Source organism: Chiloscyllium plagiosum, unplaced genomic scaffold, assembly GCF_037043375.1.
Source record: "Chiloscyllium plagiosum isolate Xiang-an unplaced genomic scaffold, Cpla_swu_hap1 HiC_scaffold_3, whole genome shotgun sequence".
NCBI classification, from domain to species: domain Eukaryota; kingdom Metazoa; phylum Chordata; class Chondrichthyes; order Orectolobiformes; family Hemiscylliidae; genus Chiloscyllium; species Chiloscyllium plagiosum.
The window spans coordinates 108026658-108052938 of record NW_028270141.1 but is presented as its reverse complement, the minus strand read 5'-3'; the positions used below and the strand labels follow the sequence as shown (position 1 = coordinate 108052938).

At 42.9% G+C, this 26281-nt stretch overlaps 1 long non-coding RNA gene across 1 annotated transcript in view; it reads left to right on the top strand.

Moving 5' to 3' along the window:
* LOC148150637 (uncharacterized) overlaps positions 1-25818 on the top strand; it is a 364395-nt gene extending 338577 nt beyond the window's left edge. The window contains exon 3 of the long non-coding RNA XR_015751935.1: positions 24022-25818. This is a non-coding gene — a long non-coding RNA (uncharacterized LOC148150637). The remainder of the gene's footprint in view (positions 1-24021) is intronic.
* Positions 25819-26281: the final 463 nt, after the last annotated feature.

The window sequence follows — 26281 nt, the reverse complement described above, 5'->3', positions numbered from 1 at the left end:
ACTTTGATCAGATGGGCCAATGGGCTGAGAACTGGGAGATGGAGTTTAATTTAGGTAAATGTGAAGCATTGCATTTTGGTAAGGCAAACTCGGGCAGGATCTATACAATTAATGGTTAAGGCCCTTGGGTGTGTTGCCAAACAAAGAAAAAAATCACACAACACCGGGTTATAGTCCAACAGGTTTAATTGGAAGCACTAGCTTTTGGAGCCCTGCTCCTTCATCAGGTGGTTGTGGAGTACAAAATTGAGACAGAGTTTATTGCAAAAGCTTACAATGTGATGTAACTGAAATTATACATTGAAAAATACCTTGACTGTTTGTTAAGTCTCTCATCTGTTAGAATGACCATGATAGTTTCACTTCTTTCATATGGAAATCACAAATGTTTTCAAAAAGTTACATTCTCAGGTTAACTGTAACAATTGGTGTCAGCCAGATAAGATGTTGAAGGTGTTAGCCCCCTGTGTGCTGCTGTCTGTGCCATGTTTAGACTGATTCTAATCTAAAAAATGAATTGACAGAATATTACATGGATTCATGCAGTTTTTGAGCAAAGTACAATGTAACTCTGCAAGTACACATTCACCCCATAAATGAATATAGGGGAGCCTTGATTATCCGAATGTGACAGACGGGCACTATTTCGTTTGGATAATTGATTATTCGGTTAATCGATTAAATGCCTTTCCCTTGGGGCTTGGAGTTTTTAAAGTCTGCTCCCCAGTCAAGAAACTGCATCAGGTCACATCGTGCGAGCCCCTGTCCCCAACACTGCCCCCCCACAAAACTCCTTCCAACACTGCCCACCCCCAACCCAGTCCAACACTTAGCTATCAGCCTTTGTTCGGCCAGTTTTCGCTGCTGCCTGTCCCAAAGTCTGCCTTGGAGGATGGTCACCCGAAGGTCCGAGTTTGAATGTCCTGGACCACTGAAGTGTTCTCCAACTGGGTGGGAACACTCCTGTCTGTTAATTGTGCGCTGCCCATTCATCCGTTGTTGTAGCCTCTGCTCATTTCACCAATGTACCATACCTTGCCTGCAACGTACAAGATAGACAATGTTCGCTGAGTCGCGTGAGTACCTGCCACGTACATGCGAGCAGTGGAGGTGTGACGAAGGTTTTGGCGAGGTGCTCATCCTCATTGATAATGTGTTGCAGGCTGCGAAAAATATGGCGTGGTTTTCAGGTCCTGGGAAGTACTGGACAACAAAGAGTACCCTGTTGGCTGCAGCTGGTATCTGACTCCTGAGGAGGTCATTACAGTTCCTTGCTGTGGCACGTCGGAATTGGTGGTCGATGAACTGAGCATCATACCCCATTCTTATGAGGGAATCCTTGAGTACTTCCAGGTGCCCGTCACGTTCCTCCTCATCTGAGCAGATCTGGTGTACACATGGGGCATGTCCATTGGCGATGGCTATTTTAATATGTTTTGGGTGGAAGCTGGAGTAGTATAGCATTGTGAGGTTATCTGTGGGTTTGCGGTAGAGTGAGATACTGATGTGCCCATCCTTGATGGAGCTGCATGTGTCCAAGAATGAGACAGATAGTCGAGAGTAGTCCATGGTGAGTTTGATGGTGGGATGAAACTTGTTGATGTCACAGACTCCTCGCCATGGGTCCAGAGAAAGAAAATGCTGCCAATGTACCTGGCGTATAATGTTGGTTGGAGATCCTGCAAAGATAAGAAGTCTTGTTCGAACCAGTGCATGAAGATCTTGGCATATTGGGGTGCAAATTTGGTCCCCATGGCTGTTCCATGTGTCTGGATGAAGAACTGGTTGTCAAAGGTGAAGACGTTGTGATCGAGGATAAAGCGGATGAGTTGTAGGATGGTGTTTGGAGACTGGCAGTTGTTGGTGTTGAGAACTGAGGGTGTTGCCGTGATGCCGTCACTGTGGGGGATGCTGGTGTAGAGTGCTGAAACATCCATTGTGACGAGGAATGAATCCTGTGGGATGGAGCTGTAACCAGTTACACAGACAGAGAGAGGTGTGTCCCAGTGAGCTGACTGTGGGAAGGAGCTGTAACCAGTCACACAGAATGAGAGAGGTGTATAGAAGCAAAGAGGTGCTTCTTCAGCTGTACAGGGCCCTGGTGAGACCACACATGGAGTACTGTGTGTAGTTCTGGTCTCCAAATTTGAGGAAAGACATTCTGGCTATTGAGGGAGTGCAGCGTAGGTTCACGAGGTCAATTCCTGGAATGGCAGGATTACCTTACAGTGAAAGACTGAAGTGACTGGGCTTGTATACCCTTGAGTTTAGAAGACTGAGACATATAAGATTATGAAAGGATTGGACACTCTGGCAGCAGGAAACATGTTTCCGCTGATGGGTGAGTGCCGAACCAGAGGACACAGCTTAAAAATACGGGGTAGACCATTTAGGACAGAGATGAGGAGAAACTTCTTCACCCAGAGAGTGGTGGCTGTGTGGAATGCTCTGCCCTAGAGGGCAGTGGAGGCCCAGTCTCTGGATTCATTTAAGAAAGAGTTGGATAGAGCTCTCAAGGATAGTAGAATCAAGGGTTATGGAGATAAGGCAGGAACAGGATACTGATTGAGGATGATCAGCCATGATCATATTGAATGGTGGTGCAGGCTCGAAGGGCAGAATGGCCTACTCCTGCACCTATTGTCTATTGAACGTTTCCAGTTCGACTGGTCCGTGGGTGCTGAGTTTCTGTAAGAAATCTGTAGTGTCGCGACAGAAGCTAGGTATCCCCTGTACAATAGGTTTCAAGATGCTTTCGACATAGCCAGAGAGATTCTCACACAGGGTCCCATTGCCTGTTACGATGGGACGTCCTGGTGTTTTGGCTTTTTGTATCTTTGAAAGGCAGAAGTTGCCTACACGAGAGGTACATGGGATGAAAGCGCATAGGGAACTCTGAAGGACTGGATCCAAAGTCCTGATCAATGTGTTTAGTTCATGGGTGTGCTTTTTGGTCGGATCAGCTGGTAGTTGCTTGTAGTGTTCCTGGTTGTTCAGTTGTTGGTACATTTCCTTGCAGTAATCTGTTCTATTCTGAATTTTTTAGATTAGAGTCAGTCTAAACATTATGGCACAGACAGCAGCACACAGGGGGCTAACACCTTCAACATTATCTGGGCTGACACCAATTGTTAAAGTTAACCTGAGAATGTAACTTCTAAAAAATGTTTTGTGATTTACATATGAAAGAAGTGAAACTAACATGGTCATTCTAACAGATGAGAGACTTAACAAACAATCAAGGTATTTTTCAATGTAAAATTTCAGTTGCATCATACTGTAAACTTTTGCTATAAATTCTGTGTCTTACAACTGTGTACTCCACAACCACCTGATGAAGGAGCAGTGCTTTGAAAGCTAGTGCTTCCAATTAAACCTGTTGGACTATAATCTGGTGTTGTGTGATTTTTAACGTTGTACGCCCCAGTCCAACACTGGCATCTCCAAGCCAAACAAAGAGACCTAGGGGTGCAGTTTGCATTGTTCCTTGAATCTGGAGTCACAGGTAGATAGCATGGTGGAGAAGGCATTTGGCATGCTTGCCTTCATTGGTCAAGACATTAATTATAGGAGTTGGGAAGTCATGTGTGGCTTTACATTAGTGAGGCCACTTTTAGTACAATTCTGGTCGCTGTTCTATAGGAAGGATGTTGTTAAACCTGAGATGTGCAGAAAAGGTTGACAAGAATGGTTTTGGGACTGGAGGGTTTGAGTTATAGGGAGAGGCTAAATAGGCTGGGGCTTTATTTTCCCCTGGAGCATCGGAGGTTGAGGGGTGACTTTATGGAGGTTTATAAGATAATGAGGGGCATGGATAAGGTGATTAGCTAGGGTCTTTTTCCTGGGAAGGAGAGACGAGGCCAAAACTAGAGGGCATAGGTTTAAGGTGAAAGGGGAAAGATTTAAAAAGGACCGGAGGGGGGAGTTTCTTCACAGCGAAGGTGATGCATGTATGGAATGAGCTGCCAGAGGAAGTGGGGGAGGCGGGGTAAAATTACACCATTTAAAGGGCATCTGGATGGGTATTTTAGAGGGATATAGGCAAATGGGATTAGGTCAGATTGGGACGTCTGGTTGGCGCGGTCAGATATTCCTAAATAGAGCCGATGCAGTTCAACTTGGCTTGAGGATTTCATTCACGTCCAGCAACCTTCTGTGCCTGATTAAAGCGCCTCTGGGATGCTTGATGTTTATGCGTCGTGCAGCTGTCTTCTCCTCTGCACCATCAACCAGAATTCCCAGCTGGATAACATTTCATCCCTAAGGAAGAACCATACCACTATTCAATAAACATTATTCTAAATATTCAGCAAATAATAAACAGCTGGTAAATGTCAGCAATATTCCACCTCCATCTGGTACAATCTGCTTCAAAAGGAAAAAGAAGAAGTACTTGGTATACCACAGGGCAAAGTAAGAGTTCAAACAATTCAATGTAGCACGAGTTTCTGAGCAATATAAATAACATTCAAATCATTATTAGCTTAGTCACTGCACACAATTGTTTGATTATCTATAAGGCTTCGTTATATGTAAATACAATTGAATTTCTTGTTTCTATTGAAATTATTCTTGATGTCTTTGTCAAAGAAATATCATAAATTCTAATTATAGAGATGATGCAGTGTGACAGCTTCTGTTTTCTTCGCCATTGTGTGGATATTATGAAATATAGATAGGGAGTTGGTTGAGGTAGGAGATAGATTCAGATGTATGGCTATCGATTTTACTTGGCAGGATGTGTCCAGTAGTGTTCTCCACAGATCCATACTGGAGCCTCAGATTTACATTCTATCGTAGACAGAGATGAGGGTATAGAGAACCTTAAATCCAAGTTTATTGACAGCAATGAATGTGAGTGGAAGCAGAAAGCTCCTAAGGAACATTGATCAATTAACTGAATGGATAAAATTGTGAAAGATGCAACTAAACATAGGGAAGTGTGAATTTGAACATCTAGGTCATAAGAAAGTGAAGTTGGTGTACTTTCTAAATCGTAAGAAACCAATAGCGAATTGAGTGGAGAAACATAGGTGTACATTTACAGAAATCAGTGAAAGATAGTGGAGAAGTGTGAAAAGACTGAAGAAATGTTCGTCTTTCTCTCCAGAAGCCTGAAATACCAATGGGTAAATGTTATGCCACAGTTGTACTAAACTTTGGTTAGACTGCGTCTGAGGTATTCTGTTCTGTTTTAGACTGGCACCTCAGACAGGCTGTACTGGCCTTGGGAGAGAGTATAGCTGACTCACTAGAATGACACCAAAAGGGTTAAAGCAAAGAAGAATTTGAGGTTGAGTGATTTTACTAGGCAGTTGACTGAATCATTAAGGCAGTGCGACACAAGCTTCTCCCCACTGAAACTCAACTTCAAGGCTTGACAACGTTTGTGACTCCTCAGCGAGAACCGTGTAAGTGGAGTGGGAGGGGGTTAGGTGGGGGAGTTGTGGTGGTGGTGTGGCCTGTGAGAGCGGGGAGGGTGTGCACAGCACCCTGGCAGCAAAGAAACACTAACTGACATTGAAGCAATAGAGGTTATTGGCATTATCCTTGTATTATCATTGTTAAACAACTCAATTAGCCTATCAGCTGGACTGAACATCATCATTGTACTTCTCAAAGGTTTTGACCTTGGTTCAGTAGTAACACTCTTCCTGCTTGCTCAACAGGTTATAAGTTCCATTCTCAATCACAGATCTAAACACACAGTCCCACCCTGTAGGAGTGCAGCACTGTCAAAATTGCTACAATTGGAAGATACATTAAACCAAAACTCCACCTGTTCACTCAAAATCATTTATGGCACAGTTCAAAGAGACATAAGGAGTTCCTTCTTGTATTCTGATTAAGAATTATCATTGAACCATGACCCTAAAGACAAATTATACATTAATTTCTCTTTCTGCTTGTGAGACTTCATTATGCGCCCACTAGTTGCTATCCTTCTCTACATTAAAAGAGTTTCGACATTTCACTGGTTGTGAAGTCATGCAGTGGCCCAAATAAGCAAATGTTCTTTATTTGTGAAGCCTAATCAGATTTCCTCTGAGTCTGTATTGTCCAAAATAAATAATCTAACACTTGGGACTGAATTTTACCAATACAGAAAATATTTGCAAAATGGAATACAAAGGCATTTATTACTGCAGTCTGCCAGCCTGAATTATGAGTTCAGGCAACATCACCACCTTCCTTTCTCAAAATCAGATCTGTAAGTTTAGATATCATTATGATCATTGTCTTTTGTAGATACACCATCTACGAAATTTAGGGTTTTTACTTAGTGTTTCACACTAACTGCTCCATTGCATGATGAACAGAATGAAAAGCAGATGAAATGTGGTGTTGGTTACTAGAAGAGATGGTATCTTAGTCAAAAGTTGTGTATCCCTAAAAGAAATATGCATGAAGGTTAAGGAAAAACATGCATATCTTAATTAAAATACATGTGGAGTGTTTTGGCTGCTGGTTTGGAAGATGTTATACAAACATTGGATGTTCTGACCCATAATAAAAGGTGTTATTGTAACAAGTGTTCTTTTATCCCACATACATTCCAGGCATCTTTAAGATTGCTCTAGTACCAATATTTTTAAGGTGACAGAATCACTAATTCAAAACATTCACAGCTTCACCTGGATTTGATTGATTTAAGATCTGAATGCTTAGAATCAAACTGCTGTTTCGCTGAAATGGGCTTGTTGGGGGTCACCTTTTTTGGCAAACATTAACCACAGGGGTTTGCATTCCATTGTGAATCTCTCTGCATTTAAAGATGTATAAATGGTTGCTGATCATCCTGCCTGCAGGGTGTGTTTATTAAGGTGACGACCTATCAAACCAAGCTTTGGGGAACCATGAATATGGCTTAATGAGGCAGCTCACAACTTTCTATTGAAGCCTTCGGAATCTCTCACAATGAGGGAGCGATGCAGCAAATCAAAAACCTGGAAATTTCAGCAACATGTTTGTCAGTGGCTTTTTCACCCAGGCATTGTATTTTGATCTGATTTCCAGATTCCCAATCAATTTGATCAAGTGGCTGTGATGACAACCTTTAGCGAGGTGACTTGATAGATGGAGGCACAAAGCAATAAGGTGACAGCATCCTTCAGCTGAAAGTAGTGTGGGTTCAAGCGTTCCTTTGGAAGACTGTGGTCTTCATGGATGAGAGAAAGAAGGTAGCCTTGGAAAACATGCAGATGTAGCTAGAAGTGGCACAAGTTTGGATTCTCACTCTTGAATATGGAGCCATTAGAGATTTAATGAACTGACCAGGGCTAGAAAGGTAAGAAATTGATTTCCCATTCTTCTCCTGCACAATATTTCCTGGGTAGCACGGTTACTCAGTGCTTACCACTGCTGCCTCACAGCGCCATGGATACGGGTTCAATTCTACCCCAAGGTCATGTGTGACGTTTGTACATTTGCCCCATGTCTGTTTGGATTTCCTCTGGGTGCTCCTGTTTCCTCCCACAGTCAGAAGATTTGTAGGTTGGATGGATTGGCCATGGGAAATTGCCCAAAGTATCCAGAGATGTGCAGACTAGATGGATTAGCCATAGGAAATGCAGGGTTACAGGGATAGAGCGTGGATCTGAGTGGGATGTTCTTTGGAGAGTCGGTTTGGGCTGAATGGCCTACTTTCACGCTCTTGGGATTCTATGAATATTACTAGGACCAGCAAATGCACCCATTTTCTATTCTGAAACATCCCTCAGATCCTCATCTCACCAGAGACTACTGACATTTACACTTATCTTTCCACAACTGTTGTTTTACCATCTACTCAAAACATTCCACAGCTCACAATCATTGATGCTGTTATATTGTTATATTATTCAAAATAATCAGGAGCTATATTGTTGCATAAGGTCGTCAGATCATAAGACAAAGGAGCAGAAATTAGGCTATTCAGCCCATCGAGTCTGCTCCACCATTTAATCATGGCTGATAAGTTTCTCAACACCATTCTCACACTTTCTTCCTGTAACCCTTGATATCCATCCATCCATCCCTCCATCCATCCATCCATCTATTTATCTGAATGCCTTTTCATTTATTGCTGCCCTATATTCATCACGCTAAAGCAAAAATGCCACATTTTGCAGTACTTAGTGAGACCTGCGAAGTTGCAATAATATAATCTAATATAATCTTTGTCTAAAAGTGAGATGGATTTGAACTCTGGGAAACACAAAGAATGATCTGGTGGCTTCAGGTGTTCTCCCACAAACACACAAACATTTCACAAAAAATAAATGTTGAAATAGTTTGAAAGATCAACCCCTATTAGTGTGAGAGAAAATCTGAGTGAATGGTGCAAAAATGAAAGAGCCATTTTCATAGCCATAATTTCACAGATCCCAGCTCAAGGTGAATTGGGTGACTGATGATGTTGTAGAGGCATTTATGCAGTTTAAACAAAAGTGCAGGTTGAGATTGTCACATATATTTCTTCAAGATATGGAAAATGAAGGTAGATAGTGACAAAAAAGACAACAATGTTGAGATATTCATCTCCCATTTCCAAACAGAGGCTAAAGCAGAAGCAGGTAAGATTGATGAAATTTTCTTTGAAAATTTCTGAAGAAATTGAGCCAGTAACTGTAATTTCAAGTACACTCAGTTCTGCTATAAAGTATATTTCTTCAATGTGAATTTGCTTTAATGCAATTGACAAATTTAGACCATTATTTGTGGAACACAAATTTTCCTTATCTGTATTGGCTACAATGAATTCTAGCTCAATTCATTCAAATGGTGCAGCTACTTCATGATCTTCTTAAAACACGAGATCGCATGAGACCAGAACTATTGCGTTATATCAGAACGGATTGTAAGTGGATGTAAGGTTGGTCGATTAGCTCATTTCTGAAAATGTGTTGCTGGAAAAGCGCAGCAGGTCAGGCAGCATCCAGGGAACAGGAGAATCGACGTTTCGGGCATAAGCCCTTCTTCAGGAATGAGGAAAGTTTGTCCAGCAGGCTAAGATAAAAGGTAGGGAGGAGGGACTTGGGGGAGGGGCGTCAGAAATGTGATAGGTGGAAAGAGGTCAAGGTGAGGGTGATAGGTCAGACTGGGGTGGGGGCGGAGAGGTCGGGAAGAAGATTGCAGGTTAGGAAGGCGGTACTGAATTGCCAATCTCCATACCTTGGTGTGCAAAATTCTCTGAGTGGGCAGGATTAGCTCACAATATGCAGCCTGTCAACACATCCAGAGCACATAAAGTCATGAGCAGATAGGTGAAGGCAAGAAGATAAATAAAGGAGATGGGGGTGGAGTGCTAATGCCACTGGATCGGTAATCTACAGGGCCATGCTAATGTTCTGGTTCAAATCCTGCCATGTCAGCTACTGTAATTTAACTACAATTAATAAAATTCTGGAATCTAAACTCTGGGTTGAATTTTCCCATTTTTTTGGCAAAGTTTTTTTTAGTCAGGTTCATGCTAGGCAGGTCACCATGGCCCATGTTGAGTTTTCTCAGACAATTGATCATTCTTCAGCTCATTACTTATACAACCAAGATCAACAGTGTGCAACTCGCACAATTGCCCAGCAGTGCTCACCACTGCTTGGAGTGTGTAATGTACGTACCACTGGCACTATCTTAAAACCTCAACCCTACAGCAATTCAGGTTCTGCAAGTCAAGAATTGCCATTTACTGTGCTCCTGAACAACATGAGCCAGAAAGGCATTTTTCAGTCAGGGACCAGGAGATGCTGGTGTACTGAATTCATGCAATTGTTGGCAAGGTAAATCTCCATTTTTTAATCTTGTACAAATCTAATTAAGCTTTTAGTTGACATGAAACTGAAATCTACTGTTTAAATGCTGTGGTTGCCAAGCTTAAGCAGAGTTTTAATGAGATATTCTGAATAAAATCAGCCTAATTAAAGAACCTTTGTGAGACTGGGCCCTCACTAACTGAGTCAGCTGAGCCCTTTGTCTTAGAAGCAAACAAAAATAGCAATACTGAGGGTGCCTGTGGCACAGTGGTAATGTTCCTATCTCTGAGCTGGGATAGGTAGCCCGAGTTCAAATCCCACCTGCTCCAGAGGAGTTTAACAATTTCTCTGAATAGGCTGATTTGCAATAACTCTGAGTGTGACTTACAAAAGGGTGTGGGAGTTGAGCAATTAAAGGACTTCTGTTGAAGAAGAAAACAAAGTATTCTATTGGTTCCTCCAGAATAGTTTAGCCTCAGCAATTGATTATTACTCAGCTACAGAAATGAGCTGTAATGCGGCAAATATTTTACAAATGATCAAGGTCGATTCTGTTCCTAAAGTTTAATATAGTATAGCAACTGGTGGTAAGGTTAATAAATGATATAAATACATAAGTTGATATAAAATAATTAGATAGATCCTTAGACTACATTAAGGATGGGTGATGTATCACATTTCCAGCATGTGTAATAATTCCAGGATACCTGTTTTGTCCAAAGCAAACACTTCAATGGCAAATGTTTAAAGTTCAAATGACTTTGGCTGCTCTGGACATGTTTGCTGCACTACAAACACTGCGACAGATTAGGGAGGAAGGATAATTAAATGGATTCTTTGTATCAGGTGGCAGTCACACCTCTGAAGACTGGATCATCCTTTTGCTCAGTACTCAGGCACAGGTCAGTGTGACTGCGAATGACGCAGCCAGAAAACTCAGAAGTTCAGGACTTCAATCTTTTCAATTTCCAACAAGTTTGAGGTTGCTTCACATTGTCTGAACGAGATTGAGGGCACTTTTAAAAATTCCTTCATGGGATGTGGATGTCACAGGCTGACCAACATTTATTGCCCATCTCTAATTGCTTGAGAGAAGGTGGTGTTGAGCTGCCTTCCTGAATCACTGTAGTCCACGTGCTGTGGGTTGGCCCATAATGCCATTAGGGAAGGAATTCCAGGAGTTTGATGTAGCAACCATGGAGAAACAGTGATACATTTCCAAGTCAGGATGGTGAGTGGCACCATCTTGCAGAAGATGGTATTCCCATATATTTTCTGCCCTTGTCCTTCTTTATTGAAGTGGTCATGGGATTAGAAGATGCTGTGTAAGGATCTTTGATAGTCTTTTGCTGTGCATCTTATTGATGGTACACACTGCTGGTGGTGGAGGGAGTAAATGTTTCTGGATGTGATGCCAGTCAAGTGAGCTGATGTGTCGTGGATGGTGTCAAGGTTCTTGAGTGTAGTTGGAACTGCACCTATCCAGGCAAGTGGGGAATATTCCATCATATTCCTGACTTATGCCTTGTAGACAGTGGACAGGCTTTGGGGAGTCAGGAGGTGAGTCAATCACTGCAAAATTCCTAGTCTCTGATCTGCTCTTGTGGCCACTGTGTTTTTATAGCGACTCCAGCTGAGCTGCTGGTCAATGATAACCCCTAAATATCAATAGTGGGGGATTCAGTGATGGTAACACCATTGAATGTCAAGGGGTGGTGGTTAGATTGTCTCTTATTGGTGTTGGTCATAGCCTGACATTTGTGTGTCATGGATGTTACTTACCACGTGTCAGCCCAAGCCTGAATATTGTCCAGATCTTGTTGCATTTGAACTTGGACTGCTTATCAGAGAAGTCACAAAGGGTGTTGAACATTTTGCAATCATGCCCTATTTTTGACCTTATGATGGAGGGAAGGTCAGTGATGAAGCAGCTGAAAATGGTTGAGCCTTGGACATTATCTGCACTGTTCCTGCAGATACGAAAGTCGGAGGAGTTGTTGACAGTGAGGAAGGATGTGACAGGTTACAGCAGGATATAGAGAAGCTGCAGAGCTGGGCAGAAAGGTGGCAAATGGAATTCAATGTAGCTAAGTGTGAGGTGATTCACTTTGGGAAGAATAACAAAAAGATGGGGTACTGGGCTAATGGTCGGATACTTGGTAGTGTGGATGAGCAGAGGGATCTTGGTGTCATGTACACAGATCTCTGAAAGTTGCCACCCAGGTAAATAGTGCGGTGAGGAAGGCATATGGCATACTGGCTTTTATTGGTAGAGGAATTGAGTTCCGGAGTCCTGAGGTCATGATGCAGTTGTATAAGACTCTGGTGCGGCCGCATCTGGAATATTGTGTGCAGTTTTGGTCGCCATACTATAGGAAGGATGTGGAGGCACTGGAACGGGTGCAGAGGAGGTTTACCAGGATGTTGCCTGGTATGGAAGGAAGACACTTGGGGCTGTTTTCATTAGAGAAAAGAAGGTTTAGGGGTGACTTGATTGAGGTGTACAAGATGATTAGGGGGTTAGATAGGGTTGACAGTGTGAACCTTTTCCCGCGTATGGAGTCGGGTATTACAAGGGGGCATAGCTTTAAATTAAGGGGGGGTAGATATAGGACTGAAGTTAGGGGTAGGTTCTTCACTCAGCGAGTCGTAAGTTCATGGAATGCCCTGCCAGTAGCAGTGGTGGACTCTCCCTCTTTATGGGCATTTAAGCGGGCATTGGATAGGTATATGGAGGATAGTGGGTTAGTATAGGTTAGGTGGGCTTGGATCGGCGCAACATCGAGGGCCAAAGGGCCTGTACTGCGCTGTATTCTTCTATGTTCTATGTTCTATATGTCCTGGAGTGGAGGTGACTGACCTCCAATAACCACAACCAGCTTCCTATGTGCCACGTATGACTCCAACCAGCAGACAGTTTGCCTCCGATATCCATTGATCCCAGTTTTGTTAGGGGTCCTTGATGCCACACTTAGTTGAATGCAGCCTTGATATGAAGGACTGCCACTCTCACATCACCTCTGGAATTCAGCTCTTTTGTCCATGTTTGAACCAAGGCTGTAATGAAATCGGGAGCCAAGTGGTCCTGGTGGAACCCAAACTGGGCATTGCTGAGCAGGTGCTGCTTTATAGCACGTTAATGACACCCTCCATCACTTTCCTGATGGTCGAGAGTAGACTGATGAACTGGTAATTCGCCAGGTTGGATTTGTCCTGCTTTTTTGTGTTTAGGACAAAGTTGAGCAATTTTCCACATTGTTGGGTAGATGCCAGTGTTGTAACTGTACTGGATGACTCGACTAAGAGAGCGGTAAGTTCTGCAGTATAGGTCTTCAGTAATGCTGGAAAATGCTGGCAAATGGGATTAGATTAATTTAGGAAATCTGGTCAACATGGACATGTTGGACTGAAGGATTTGTTTCCATGCTGTACAACTCTACAACTCTACTACCATTTCCTGATATCACATGGAGTGAACCGAAGTGGCTGAAGACTGGTATCTGTGATGCTGGGGACCATTGGAGGAGGCCGAGATGGATCATCCAGTCGGCACTTCTGGCTGGACTGCAGAGTTTAGATCTGATCCATTGGTCGCAGAATCACTTGGCTCTGTCTATCTGCTAATGTTGTTTGGCATGCAAGTAATTCTGTTTGCTGGCTTCACCAGGTTGATACCTCATTATTAAGTATACCTAGTACTGCTTCCGGTATGCCCTCCTGCACGCTCTATTGAACCAGGGTTGGTCCCCTGGCTTGATGGTAATGGTTGAGTGCGGGATATGTCAGGCACGGTGGGTCAGTGGTTAGCTCTGCTGCCTCACAGCACCAGTGTCCAAGTTGAATTCCAGGCTCGGGCGACTGTCTGTGTGGAGTTTTCACATTCTCCCCGTGTCTGCGTGGGTTTCCTCCGGGTGCTCCAGTTTCCTCCCACAGTCCAAAGATGTGCAGGTTAAGTGAATTGGCCATGTTAAAGTGCCCATAGTGTTAAGTGCACTAGTCAGAGGGAAATGGGTCTGGGTGGGTTACTCTTCGGAGGGTTGGTGTGGACTGGTTGGGCTGAAGAGCCTGTTTCCAAACTGTAGGTAATCAAATTAATCAATTAATGGGTGGCATGGTGACACAGTGGTTAGCACTGCTGCCTCACAGCACCAGAGACCCGGGTTCAATTCCCGCCTCAGGCAACTGTCTGTGTGGAGTTTGCACATTCTCCCAGTGCATGTGTAGGTTTCCTCCGGGAGCTCCGGTTTCCTCCCACGGTCTAAAAATGTGCAGATTAGGTGAATTGGCCATGCTAAATTGTCCGTAATGTTAGGTGAAGGGGTAAATGTAGGGGAATGGGTCTGGGTGGGTTGCTCTTCTGGGACATTGTTTCTAAAGTATGATTCTTTGAGTATGACTATGTCAGGCTGTTGCTTGACTAGTCTGTGAGACAGCTCTCCCAATTTTGGCATTACCCAGCAGCTGTTAGTGAGGAGGACATTGCAGGGTCGACAGGGCTGTTTCTGCCATTGTCTTTTCCGATGTCTAGATTGATGCTAGGTGGTCCATCTAGTTCAATTTCTTTGAGACTTTACGGCAATTGAGGCAACTGAGTGGATTACTAGGCCATTTCAGAGGGTAGTTAAGAATCAATCACATTACTATGGATCTGGAGTTACTTGTAGACCAGACCAGGTGAGAATTTCCTTCTTTGAAGGATGTTAGTGAACCAAATGGGGTTTTCCAACAATCGACAATGGTTAGCAGATACTTAATTCCAAATGTCTTTTTCTCAAATTCAGATTCCATCTTCTGTCATGGTGGGATTCGAACCCGGATCCCCAGAACAAGAGCTAAGTTTCTTGATTAATAGTCTAGCAATAATATCACTTGGCCCCTTGCCTCTCCCCGAGTTGCAGTGTGGTTGAGCTAACTGACTATGACACTATGGCATAAGAAACCATTCAAGAGAAGATAGCCACAAGGAATGTAATGGGAGTAGGCACAATATAGTGAGGAGAACCTACACCATTGTTTGCAGTAAAATGCCATTGGTCTAGATGGCTGCCCAGTAACAAGGTTTGGAACATCTCAGGGTTGAACAGGAACTTGCAAAGGGTGGAGGAGGAGGGGAGGATCCAGCTTTGTGGTCCATGTAGGTAACAACAACATAGCAAGGTCAAACAAAGAGGTTTCACATAGTCTGTATGAGGTATTCAGCACTAAATTAAGAAGCAGTACCTCAGAGTCCTTAACTGCATTATAGCCTTAGCCATGTGCAATTTGATATAGGATAAATCAGATTAAGGAGTTGAAAGATGGGCATGGGAGATGAGGGCATAGATAAAATGAATAGCAAGGGTCTTTTCCCTAGGATGGGGGCATAGTTTTAAAATAAGGGAACAAAGTTTTAAAAAGGACACAAGGAACAATTTTTTTTAACACAGAGAGTGGTTTGTGTGTATAATGAACTGCCAGAAGAAGTGGTGGATACAGGTACAGTTGCAACATTTAAAAGATATTTGGATAAGTACATGAAAAGGAAAGGTTTGGATGGATATGGGCCAAACTCAACAAATGGGATGAGTTTAGTTTGGGAACATGGTCGGTGTGGACTAGTTGCACTGAAGGGTTTGTTTCAATATTGTATGACTCTATGATTCTATAAGTCTGTTCTGGTTCATGGGACACTGGCAGCAGTACTGGAGAAATTGAGATCTGTACTGATAGGACCATCTCTACCTGAACCATGCTGGGGTTAGTGCTCTTGCCAGCTATATAACTAGGAATTTGGAGTGGATTTTAAGCTAAATAGTGTTGGTGGGGCATGGAAAAGGGTTTAAATGTTGAAATCTAATAAAGAACAAAGAGACAGCTATTAATACAAGAAATGATAAGCAGACCATGATGACTGGAAAGGCTGAAATGTATAAAGCTAAAAACCAACCAAGTGATAAGATTAAAATTACATAATAAAAGTATAAAAGGATATAAATGAAGATAGTAATCAAAGCAATATGGATGAACTAAGAGTGCAAATAGAAATAAATAAATTAGTAAGTATAATCTGGTAACCATTGTAGAATGTGGGTGCAGGACTGCATAGACTGGGACCTGAATCAGGAAGGATATTTAGAATATGTCAGAAATTTAGGAAACTAGAGAAAGGTGGAACATGGCTCTGTTAGTTAATGATGGTATTAGCTCAAAAGAGAGAAAAGTGACCTAAGTTCAGAAAAAGCAAGAAATAGAAACTTTATGGGTGAAGATGAGAAATTATAAAAGCAAGACATTGCATGTGGGAGTAGTGCACATTTCCCTAATGGTAGCATGGAGCATAACTTAAGATATAATGGGAGTTTTTCCACAAAGGGACAGTGATAATCATGCAAGATTTGAATTTAAATATTGACTAGAAAAGTTGGATGAGCAAAGTTAACTGAAATGATGAGATCACAGGATTATTTTTTGGAGATGGGTTCTTTAAATACCATGTTTTGGAGTCAACCAGAGACACACGTCCTGGATTCCGTCACTCTAGCCATGCGTGCTCAACATCTTGAGGAAGCTCAACCTCATTCCAAATGCTCCTTCCTGTCAAGGAGACAGGGTACTGTCAGCCAGCAACTAAAGTCATGGAGGGGACATACACAGACTATTCCAAAAGTTTCTTCAGGGCACTCTGGAGGTGCTCAGCTCCTCCACCTTCCCCCCTGCCTATGATTGCTGAAGTCTGAGCTGAGGAGGATGAGCCTGTATCTGGGGAACTCTAACACCAATGGGGACAACCAGTCAAGTCTTCTCGGTCAACTGGGCCAATCACAGAGCAGATACCCTCAACACCAATCAGCACTGTACTTGGTTACAATAGGAGGGAAAGGAAGAAATTAACTGAGAGTAATAACTGGCACTTCATTGTAACCTTTTAGACTCTTAAAATGTTTGCTTAAGTTGCTTAGTAGCTGTTGGACCTGGTTAGGTTACACCCTTTTGAAATATAGAATCATCGAATCCATAGAGTGCAGAAGCAGGCCATTCAGCCCATCGAGTCCACACCAACGCTCTGAAGAGCATCCCACCCAGACCCACACCCCTAAATTTCCCATGGCTAATCCATCTAACCTAGACACATCCTGGACAATATGGGCAATTTAGCATGGCAAATCCACCTAATCTGCAAACCTTTAGACTACAGGAGGAAACCAGAACACCTGGAGGAAACCCAACAGACACAGGGAGAACATGCAAACTCCACACAGTTACCTGAGGGTGGGATTGAACCAAGGTCCCTGGTGTTGTGAAGTAGCAATGGTAACTGAGCCAACCAATGAACAACTTCTTTAGATATCCCAAATGATGAAAGAAGTTGTTATGGCCAAGAGTTGCTTATCTCTGTCAAGCAACCAACCCCCTGATTATAGATACCGTATAGTCTCATTGCTTCATTGTATGGCACAATTGATTGCTGTGCTTATTTATAAAGTCAAAAATCACACGACTCTGGGTTATAGTCCAACAGGTTTATTTGAAACAGCAAGCTTTCACAGCCTGTGCTCCTTCCTCAGGCAGCTAGTGAGAGGGAATACATTGAACACAGAATCTATAGTGAAGATCAAAGGGTCATACAACTTATGTAAATGTATTGAACAAACCTAGGTGGCTATAATCAGTTAGAATGGAGTTAGCAGTCAAGGACATTCAGCCTCGGATCCTCGGGTAAACTTCCTCTAAGGCGGACTTTGGGACATGCAACAATGCAGAGTTGCTGAGCAGAGGCTAATAGCCACATTTGGTACGCATGGCGATGGCCTCAACTGGGATCTTGGGTTCATGTCACACTACAGGTGACCCCACTACACTCTACCACACACACGAACACATACACATACACTCTCACACAAACACACTCACACAGACCCTCTCTCATACACACACACTGTCTCTCTCACACAAACACTCATACAGATCCTCTCTCACACACACATACTTGGAGCCACACTCTCTCATAGACATGTACTCCCTCATACTCGTGTACTCTCTCTTAAGCACACACTCACACTTTCTCATTCTCTCTCCCTCACACACGCACACAGACACATACTCTCTCACACATACGCAGTCTTTCTCTCCCTTTCTCCATCTCACACATGCGCACGCGCACACACACACAAATCTACGAGGTGAAATTACATTTGCAGATTTTAATTTGCAGATTCATTCACTTTGTTGAAAGAGCGCACAATCTGTAGACAGTCAGTCAATGTGGCATTTCATAAATTTCTACTTTGAAAATAGAACCAGTCTGGCTCCAGGATGAGATACAAACAGACTTGAAACATGGCACCACACGTAAAATGTGTCACCTTTATTCTGATAAAACCTGAAGCCAACTTGGGGCCGATGTTTACATGTCAATCAATCAAAACCTGCACCTCCATTCCAACTGATTAAACACTTAATAGCAATCTAGGTTTGTTCAATATATTTGCATAAGTTGTATGATCTTTACTAAAAATTCTGTGTCTGATGTAATTACCTCTCACTAGCTGCTGAGGAAGGAATGGAAGCTCCGAAAGCTTGCAGTGTCAAATAAACCTGTTGGACTATAACCCAGTGTCATGTGATTTTTGACTTTGTCCACCCCAGTCCAATATCAGCACCTTCACATCGTATTCATAAATTGGCAATCGTATCTCCTGATGCTTCGGCCCTTACATCGAGAATTCTCTCCCTAAACCTTTCAACTTCTCAACCAGTTTATCTTCCTTGTTCCTTCAAATGTATCCCTCTGACCAAGTTTTCAATCACCTGACCAAATTTCTCTTTCCCCGGTTTGTCCAATATTTCCTGCTGAGTAGCATTTTTGAACTTTTTACGATATTGAAGACAATATATAAATGCAGTTTGGGAGAAAGTGAGGGCTGCAGATGCTGGAGATCGGAGTCAAAAAGTGTGGTGCTGGAGAAGCACAGGCAGGTCAGGCAACATCTAAGGAGCAAGAGAGTCGACGTTTCGAGCATAAGCTGTCCATTCCTGATTAAGAACTTATGCTCGAAACACCGACTCTCCTGCTCCTTGGATGCCACCTGACCAGCTGTGCTTTTCCAGTACAACAGTTTTTGACTATAAATGCAAGTTGTCAAACAAATGGGCAAACGTTTTAGGAAGCTAAATTTAAAGATTGAAGAAGAGGATGGAAGATTTTGACAGAATGAGTAAGAGTGAACTATTAGCCCTGGGTTGGCAATCAGCATAACAATTGGAAATAATTGTTAGATGGACAGAACTGATATGAAGAGAATTTTGTTTTAATGCAGAAAATTATTGTGATGTGGAATGAACTGCCTGAAAGAATTGAAAAAAGGTCTTGGACAAATACTTAAAAAGGAAAAATTGCAGGACTATGGGGAAAGAGTAGAACATTGACTGAACTACTTCCAAAGAGCTGATGAATTCAATGACTTTCTTTTATGTTTTATCATTCTATGATATTCAGCTTTATTGGCATATTAGAACAATCTGAAAATGAGATCAATAAGAATTAAAATTACATTAATTAAAAAAAGACATGGCAAAGTGCCAATAATAACAAAGCTGAAGAGCTGCCTTAAACAGATGGGGATGTCCATTTCATTTCACTTCATGCATCTAGCCTTTCTATCACAATTCTGCATCGAACAAACATTCTTAACTAAACTGTTAACTTATTTTGTAAGTAAAATTTATTCCAAAACATTCACGAAGATCTGTGAAGACACTACATATAATGTGACCTATCACCAATGGGGAAATGGTGCTTACTAGTAATGTCACTGGACTAATATTCCAAAGGCCCCATCTAATATTCTGGGATTGAAACAGAATGTGGAGAAGCAGTTTGAAATAACTCCACAGAGGCTGGTATCCCGTTGTTATGGACCAGACCTCACCCCCTCAAAATATTTTAAGGAAGTAGCCTAGACATTAACTTTTTCTTATCTTTAAGACAAATGTAAAGTACCTTGTTCCAGAGGCAATGTGACTGATCAAACTACTCGATGTTAAGCAAAAGCACAACTTATTTAAAAACAATAGTTAAAATACAAACAAAGGAAAGAAGAACTTAGAATAACGACTCCACTGGAAAACTTACCTGATAACAGTAGAAAACTTACCTATTACTAATTAATTGTTCCAGTATAGAAACATCCCATAAACACATCCCTCAGCAAAAAGGAAAATTCGGAAAAATACATTTTGTCTCACAGGTGACCCAGCAGCAGAGAGAGATCTCAGCTTCTAGCTGTAACCAAAAGAGGGAAAAGATAGCTTCTACTTCTTCAAATCCACAAAAGCAACTGTTTAAATCTAAATCTAAAACTAAAAACAAAAACACAAAAGCCTGGTCTGTGAGATCTGGCCACACCCAGCCAGACTGCCTCCACTATTTCAACATTTAAAAAAAACAGGACCTTAAAAGCTTTTTACTTTCTTACAGACAGCTCAGTACTCTCATTCAACCTGTCTTAAATACAATCAGGGCAAAATGCCCTTTTAAAGCCATAGCATCATCACACTATCATTAAGTCACCCTTTATTAACATATGCATAGTACTTGACACTGATCTGGTTCCTCAGGACCAGCTCTCAGAGCGAACAAAATCTCCTACACTCCTGTTTATATCTGTCTGCCAGGGATCCTTGATTGGACCAAATTAACAGCCCCAATCAGAGAACTCATATTCTATGAAGTTTATTTGGCTGACCTCATTACAATCATTGCTGAGTTAACATTTTGAGTCAACTAACTCTTCTTCACAATCCTTCAGTAGTTCTGCTTTTCTCTCTCTACAGATGCTGCCAGACCTGCTGAGTTTATCTAACATTTTCTTTGTTTTTCTTTCAGATTTCCAGCATCCACAGTATCTTGATAATATCTAGAGGCATTGAATTTAAGGTATTTGAATCAATTGCTAAACCTGGAATTGAAAGCTACAGATGATTGGTGGAAACCCCCATCTGGTTCACCAATGTATGTCATCCTTACCTGGTCTGATCGGATGCAATGTAATCCACAGGCAATGTGATAGAATCTCAAAAGTACCCTCTGAACTAGTCCATCAGAGCCACTTGGTTCAAGGACAATGGGAGATGGGCAACAAAATACCAGCCAGGTGAACACCCACATTTCATGAAAATGAACAAAATTCAGATCTATAATTGTAGAAATCAAAACTGTTTGAAAATGACAAATTTTAAGAAGGTCTTATATAGTTGAAGGTGGTTTCAGTATGATCCAACTGATAGTCTAGAATGCAGTTTAAGTCAAGAGTCCGTTTTTGGTAATACTCACTTCAGATGCACCCACTCTGTTCTCAAAACCAAAAGACTATGATTGCTGAAATCAGAAACAAAAGCAGAAATTGTTGGAAAAACTCAGCAGCTCTGGCAGCATCTGTGGAGGGAAAACAGAGTTAATGTTTCAGGTCCAGTGATCCTACTTCAGAACTGATTGTAGCTGGGAAAAGGTTGTTATATATGCTAAAGAAAGGGTGATGAGGAGGAAAGAGTACACGATAGGTGAAGGTAGACTCCAGAGAGAGAGAAAAACAGTTGGGCAGACAAAAGAATGGTAAATCAACCTGAGAGAATGAATAGCTGCAAATGGGTTGTGTGTGGTGGTAGTCCATGTGATGACAAGGTCTGGTGTGTGGGGATAGGAGTGAGAGCATGCGAGAAGGTGCTCAGGCCCAAAAGTTATTGAACTCAATATTGAGTTCTGAGGTCGCAGGGTTCCCAAGCAGAAAATAAGGTGCTATTCTCCCAGTTGTGCTGAGCTTCACTGGAGCACTGCAGCAAGCCTGAGACAGAGGTGTTGGCCAGGGAACACAGTGGTGCTTTGACGTGGCAGGCAATTGGAGGCTTGGGTCATAGTGCTCTGTTTCCAAAAATGACCCTGAGCTTAATGTTTTGAGACTGGTATGACTGGATCTCAGAACTGAAAAGGCTTGGAAAATGGCAATTTTTAAACACTTGACAGAGGTGGAACGGGTGCAAGGAGGCCGGATGGTATGGAGATCCAATTCGCATTGGGACATTTTCCTGTCATGCCCCCTCAATTACCCTTGTTCCTGACCTTGGTTTAATTGCTGTATCCTAGAAGGCCCAGTGGTCCTATGGACTTACAAGTAATGTCAAACTTTCATGTAAATATCATTCTAATTGAACACTTAATAAACTGACATTCTCAACTTGCCTGTCCCAAGGGAGCTGTTTGCATACACAGAGCCCAATGGTTGGAATTGGATTTCTAAGTCCCCACATTTTTGCCAATTTTCATCCCCCAAAATCTACAGGCAGCTCCGTGTTCAGATTCCCCACAATATTTCAAGCTGCTGCTTTCACATCAGTATTGAAAGCTTAGTTAGACTTTAACCTTAACCCATGAGAGTGAGTGAAGGGGCGAGGACAGACTGTTGTGCAGTCAAGAGGAAAGGTAGTGAGGTGGAGTGCCCATCGCTTTCTCGACTTACTTGTGGCAAAGGGACACTACAACCTGTGGCAGGTTGCTCCGTAAAAGTAGGCAGAGTGCCCCGGTGGTAGTGGTGGGAGTGGGGGATGTCTCGAGACCCCCTTGATTGGACACTCTATACTCCATGGATGATACCTCGTGAATAAGAGCTAATTCCTGGTAAACATCAGCTGTGTTCTCAACAGGAATCCCACTACCCTTTCTCCACCACACCCCCTCCAACTCCCCAGCCCAATACTACCTCCACCCCGGATGGGTCAGCCTGACTGATTGTGAAGGGCTGCCGGCCCTCCAAAACAGGTAACACCCTGGGCAGAGTGTCCATTCGGACTTCTGGGGAACAGTGGAGGTGTTAGTGGCCAATCCAGCCTATCATTGGGGCTACCACTGTTGACACTAAACCCATCCACTTAATCCCACTCCCGGATCCACAATGATGCCTGAATTTTCCAGCATTTTCTGTTTTTAATTTGGATCTCACACACACTCTGCTTGTTTTTGCAGGTTTGTAAAACCGACAAGCTAACCGAAACCGTTCACTACTGGGTGACTGGAGTGAGTAATGGTGGGCCTTCTCATCGAGCTGTGAAAGTGGGGGTCCGGGGGAAGGAGGGTGGGTGGCTGAGTGGCTAGTCTGACTTTACCACTCCCACCGTTCTCCTTAGATTGATTTCTGGGCTGGCGGATCCTTTCAAACAACTCCTGGCAATGAGCCTTCACAATGTGCAGAACGTGCAGTAGAATTTCCAAAGCACTGTCAGTGCTCATTTGAAAGAAACACTTTGAAGTGACTGAAAGCTGTGGCACTCAGCAGATCTTCTTCTGGCTGTGTGAGTCCATTTTTGTGAACTCAGGCAGGGTGTCAGCTGGGCAGAATGGTGTAGATGTGGGTAGGGAGAGGTGAAACTGAACAACGAGTATTACAGCTTCTTTTTCCCTTTGAATGAGAAACACTTATATCACTTTGAAATAGTTGAAATGTACCAACAGATTCTTTCCAATTTGATACTTTTTTATTCTGGAAACCAACGAGTAATGACTTCTGTAAAGATGCTGTGGTTCTGTTCGCCGAGCTGGAAGTTTTTGTTGCAAACGTTTCGTCCCCTGGCTAGGCGACATCATCAGTGCTTGGGAGCCTCCTGCGAAGCGCTTCTTTGATGTTTCCTCCAGTGTTTATAGTGGTCTGTCCCTGCCGCTTCCGGTTGTCAGTTTCAGCTGTCCGCTGTAGTGGTTGGTATATTGGGTCCAGGTCGATGTGTTTGTTGATGGAGTTTGTGGATGAATGCCATGCCTCTAGGACAGACCACTATAAACACTGGAGGAAACATCAAAGAAGCACTTCGCAGGAGGCTCCCAAGCACTGATGATGTCGCCTAGCCAGGGGACGAAACGTTTGCAACAAAAACTTCCAGCTCGGCGAACAGAACCACAGCAATGAGCACCCGAGCTACAAATCTTCGCACAAACTTTGAACTTCTGTAAAGAGAAATGTCTATCTGCTTTTCTAACCTGCAGCATCATTTATTTTTCCTCTTCCAGAGAAATTCTCTCTTTTCCTCATCGGAAAAGCAAAGTTAAAGCAGGGTGGGAGGGAAAATTGTGTGGGATTCCTCACTGTACACTTTTTATCAATGTTTTTGGATTATAAAATGTTTGCATTGCAGATTGCTGGGAGAGCAAGCTGACCTAGTGTCAGCAACATTTGGGTTATTTGTGTTTCTTTACAGGTTCCTGGGGAAGCTGGGCTCAAACAGATACTTATGATCTCCACTGATTGTTGTTCTCCATCTATTTTACCAGGTACAACTTAACCTAATGACTCATAAGAGCAATGGAGCCTTGTGAACAATGAGACCAACAGTTTATCCCCGCAATCAGGAAATGGTAAGATTGCAATGAAGTTGAGGAATGATGGTGAAGCCAGACGGTTTAGAGTTGGAAAAGAAAAAAAAAAGAATGACTGATTGAGAGAGAAAAATGACACAGGAAGACAAATAAGAAACAAATATGCTTGCTTTGAGCAGAATTTTGGCGGAGAGGTAGCACCTATTCTGACAAGTCCCGACGAACCTATCCCAACAGTCACTATATCAGAGGTCAGATCAGCTTTCCTTCATGTGAATCCAAGGAAAGTGATGGGACCAGATGGAGTACTAGGCCTGGCACTCAGAGCATGCGTGGAGGTCTTCTCGGACATCTTCACCCTCTCCCTGCAGCAGGCCACTGTCCCTGCCTGTTTCAAGAGGGCCAACATCCTCCCTGTGCCTAAGAAGGCTCATGCAGCATGTCTCAATGACTACCGCCCAGTGGCCCTGCCATTGGTGGTCACGAAGTGCTTTGAAAAGCTGGTCATGGCATTAATCAACTCCAGCCTTTCCACTACTCTTGACCCACTCCAATTTGCCTATCGGACCAACAGGTCCACGTCAGATGCCATATCACTTGTCCTTCACTCCTCCCTAGAACACCTTGATACCAAGACCAGCTACGTAAGAACCCAACTTATTAACTACAGTTCAGCCTTCAACACTATTGTCCCCTCGGGACTGATTACTAAACTTAGTGATCTCGGACTAAGCCCCACTCTCTGCAACCGGATCCTCAGTTTCCTGACCCACAGACCACAATCAGTGACGATTGTGGACAATATTTCATCCTCACTAACACTCAATACTGGAGCTCCCAGGGGTGCGTACTCAGCCCCCTACTGTACTCATTGTATACCCATGACTGCGTCGGCAAATACCAGACTAAAGCCATTAACAAGTTTGCTAATGATACCACCATAGTCGGTTGAATCTCAGATGCCGATGAAACAGACTGCCGATGGGAAGACCTGGAAAAATGATGCACTGAGAACAACATAGCTCTCAATGCCGGCAAAACCGAGGAACTCATTATTGACTTTTGACGGGATGTTACTCATGCCCCCCTACACATTAACAGCACAGATATGGAACAAGTGGAGAGTGTCAAGCTCCTGGGAGTGGTCATCCACAACAAGCTTTCTTAGACGCTTCATGTGGATGCACTGGTTCCAAAGGCCCAACAACGTCTCTTCTCCCTCAGCAGCTGAGGAAATTTGGCATGACGGTGAATACCTTTGCCAACTTTTATAGGTGCGCTGTCGAGAGCATTCTGTCTGGATGCATCTCTACCTGGTATGGCAACTGTACCATTCAAGATCGAGACGGTTACAGAGAGTGGTGAGCTTGGCCCGGACAATCACAAAGGCCAACCTCCCATCTATAGATTCCATCTACCAGGCCCGCTGTCAAGGAAAGGCCGCCAGCACTCTCAAAGATCCATCCCACCCTGGCAATGCTCGGGAAGAAGGTACAGAAGCTTGAACACACCCCAGTTGGTTTCAAAACATTTTCTACCCTACTGTTGTTAGAACACTGAATGGACTCAAAATCTTATCATTCGCCTGTACCTGTGTTTTTTGTTTTTGCTACTGTTTACCTATTCTCTACTTATCTATGCTACTTAACTCTGTGATCTGCCTGTATTGCTCGCAAGACAAAGCTTTTCACTGTGCCTCAGTATATGTGACAATCAATTCAATTCAATTCAATGCAATTCAATTAAATCAATTTTAAAAATCTAATAATTTCTGTCTGCAAGATTGAGATTCAGCACTTACGACTGATTGTGTGTCGGAGTGGTTGAGTGACATTGCAGGACTACAGAGGTCAGCTGTAGTTCACTTGGTAGCACTCGCAGTGAGAAGATTGTGGACTGAAGTTCACGTTCCACTCCGGGGACTCCACACTGACACTCCTATGTAATACTGAGGGAATACTTCAATAAAAAGAGGTGCTGTCTTTTGGGTGTAAAATCAAACCAAAGTCGATTTAATTTCACAGGTAAATGTTAAAGATTCCCTGGAACTATTTTGAGACAGAGCGGGGAAGTGATTCCTGATGTCATGATTTAGTCAGCATCATTAAAACAAAAACAGAACATCTTGTTAATAATTACATTGCTGTGGGAGTTTGCTCATTGTAAATTGGCTGTTTGCATTTCCTACATTCCAACATTCACTGCACTTTGAAAG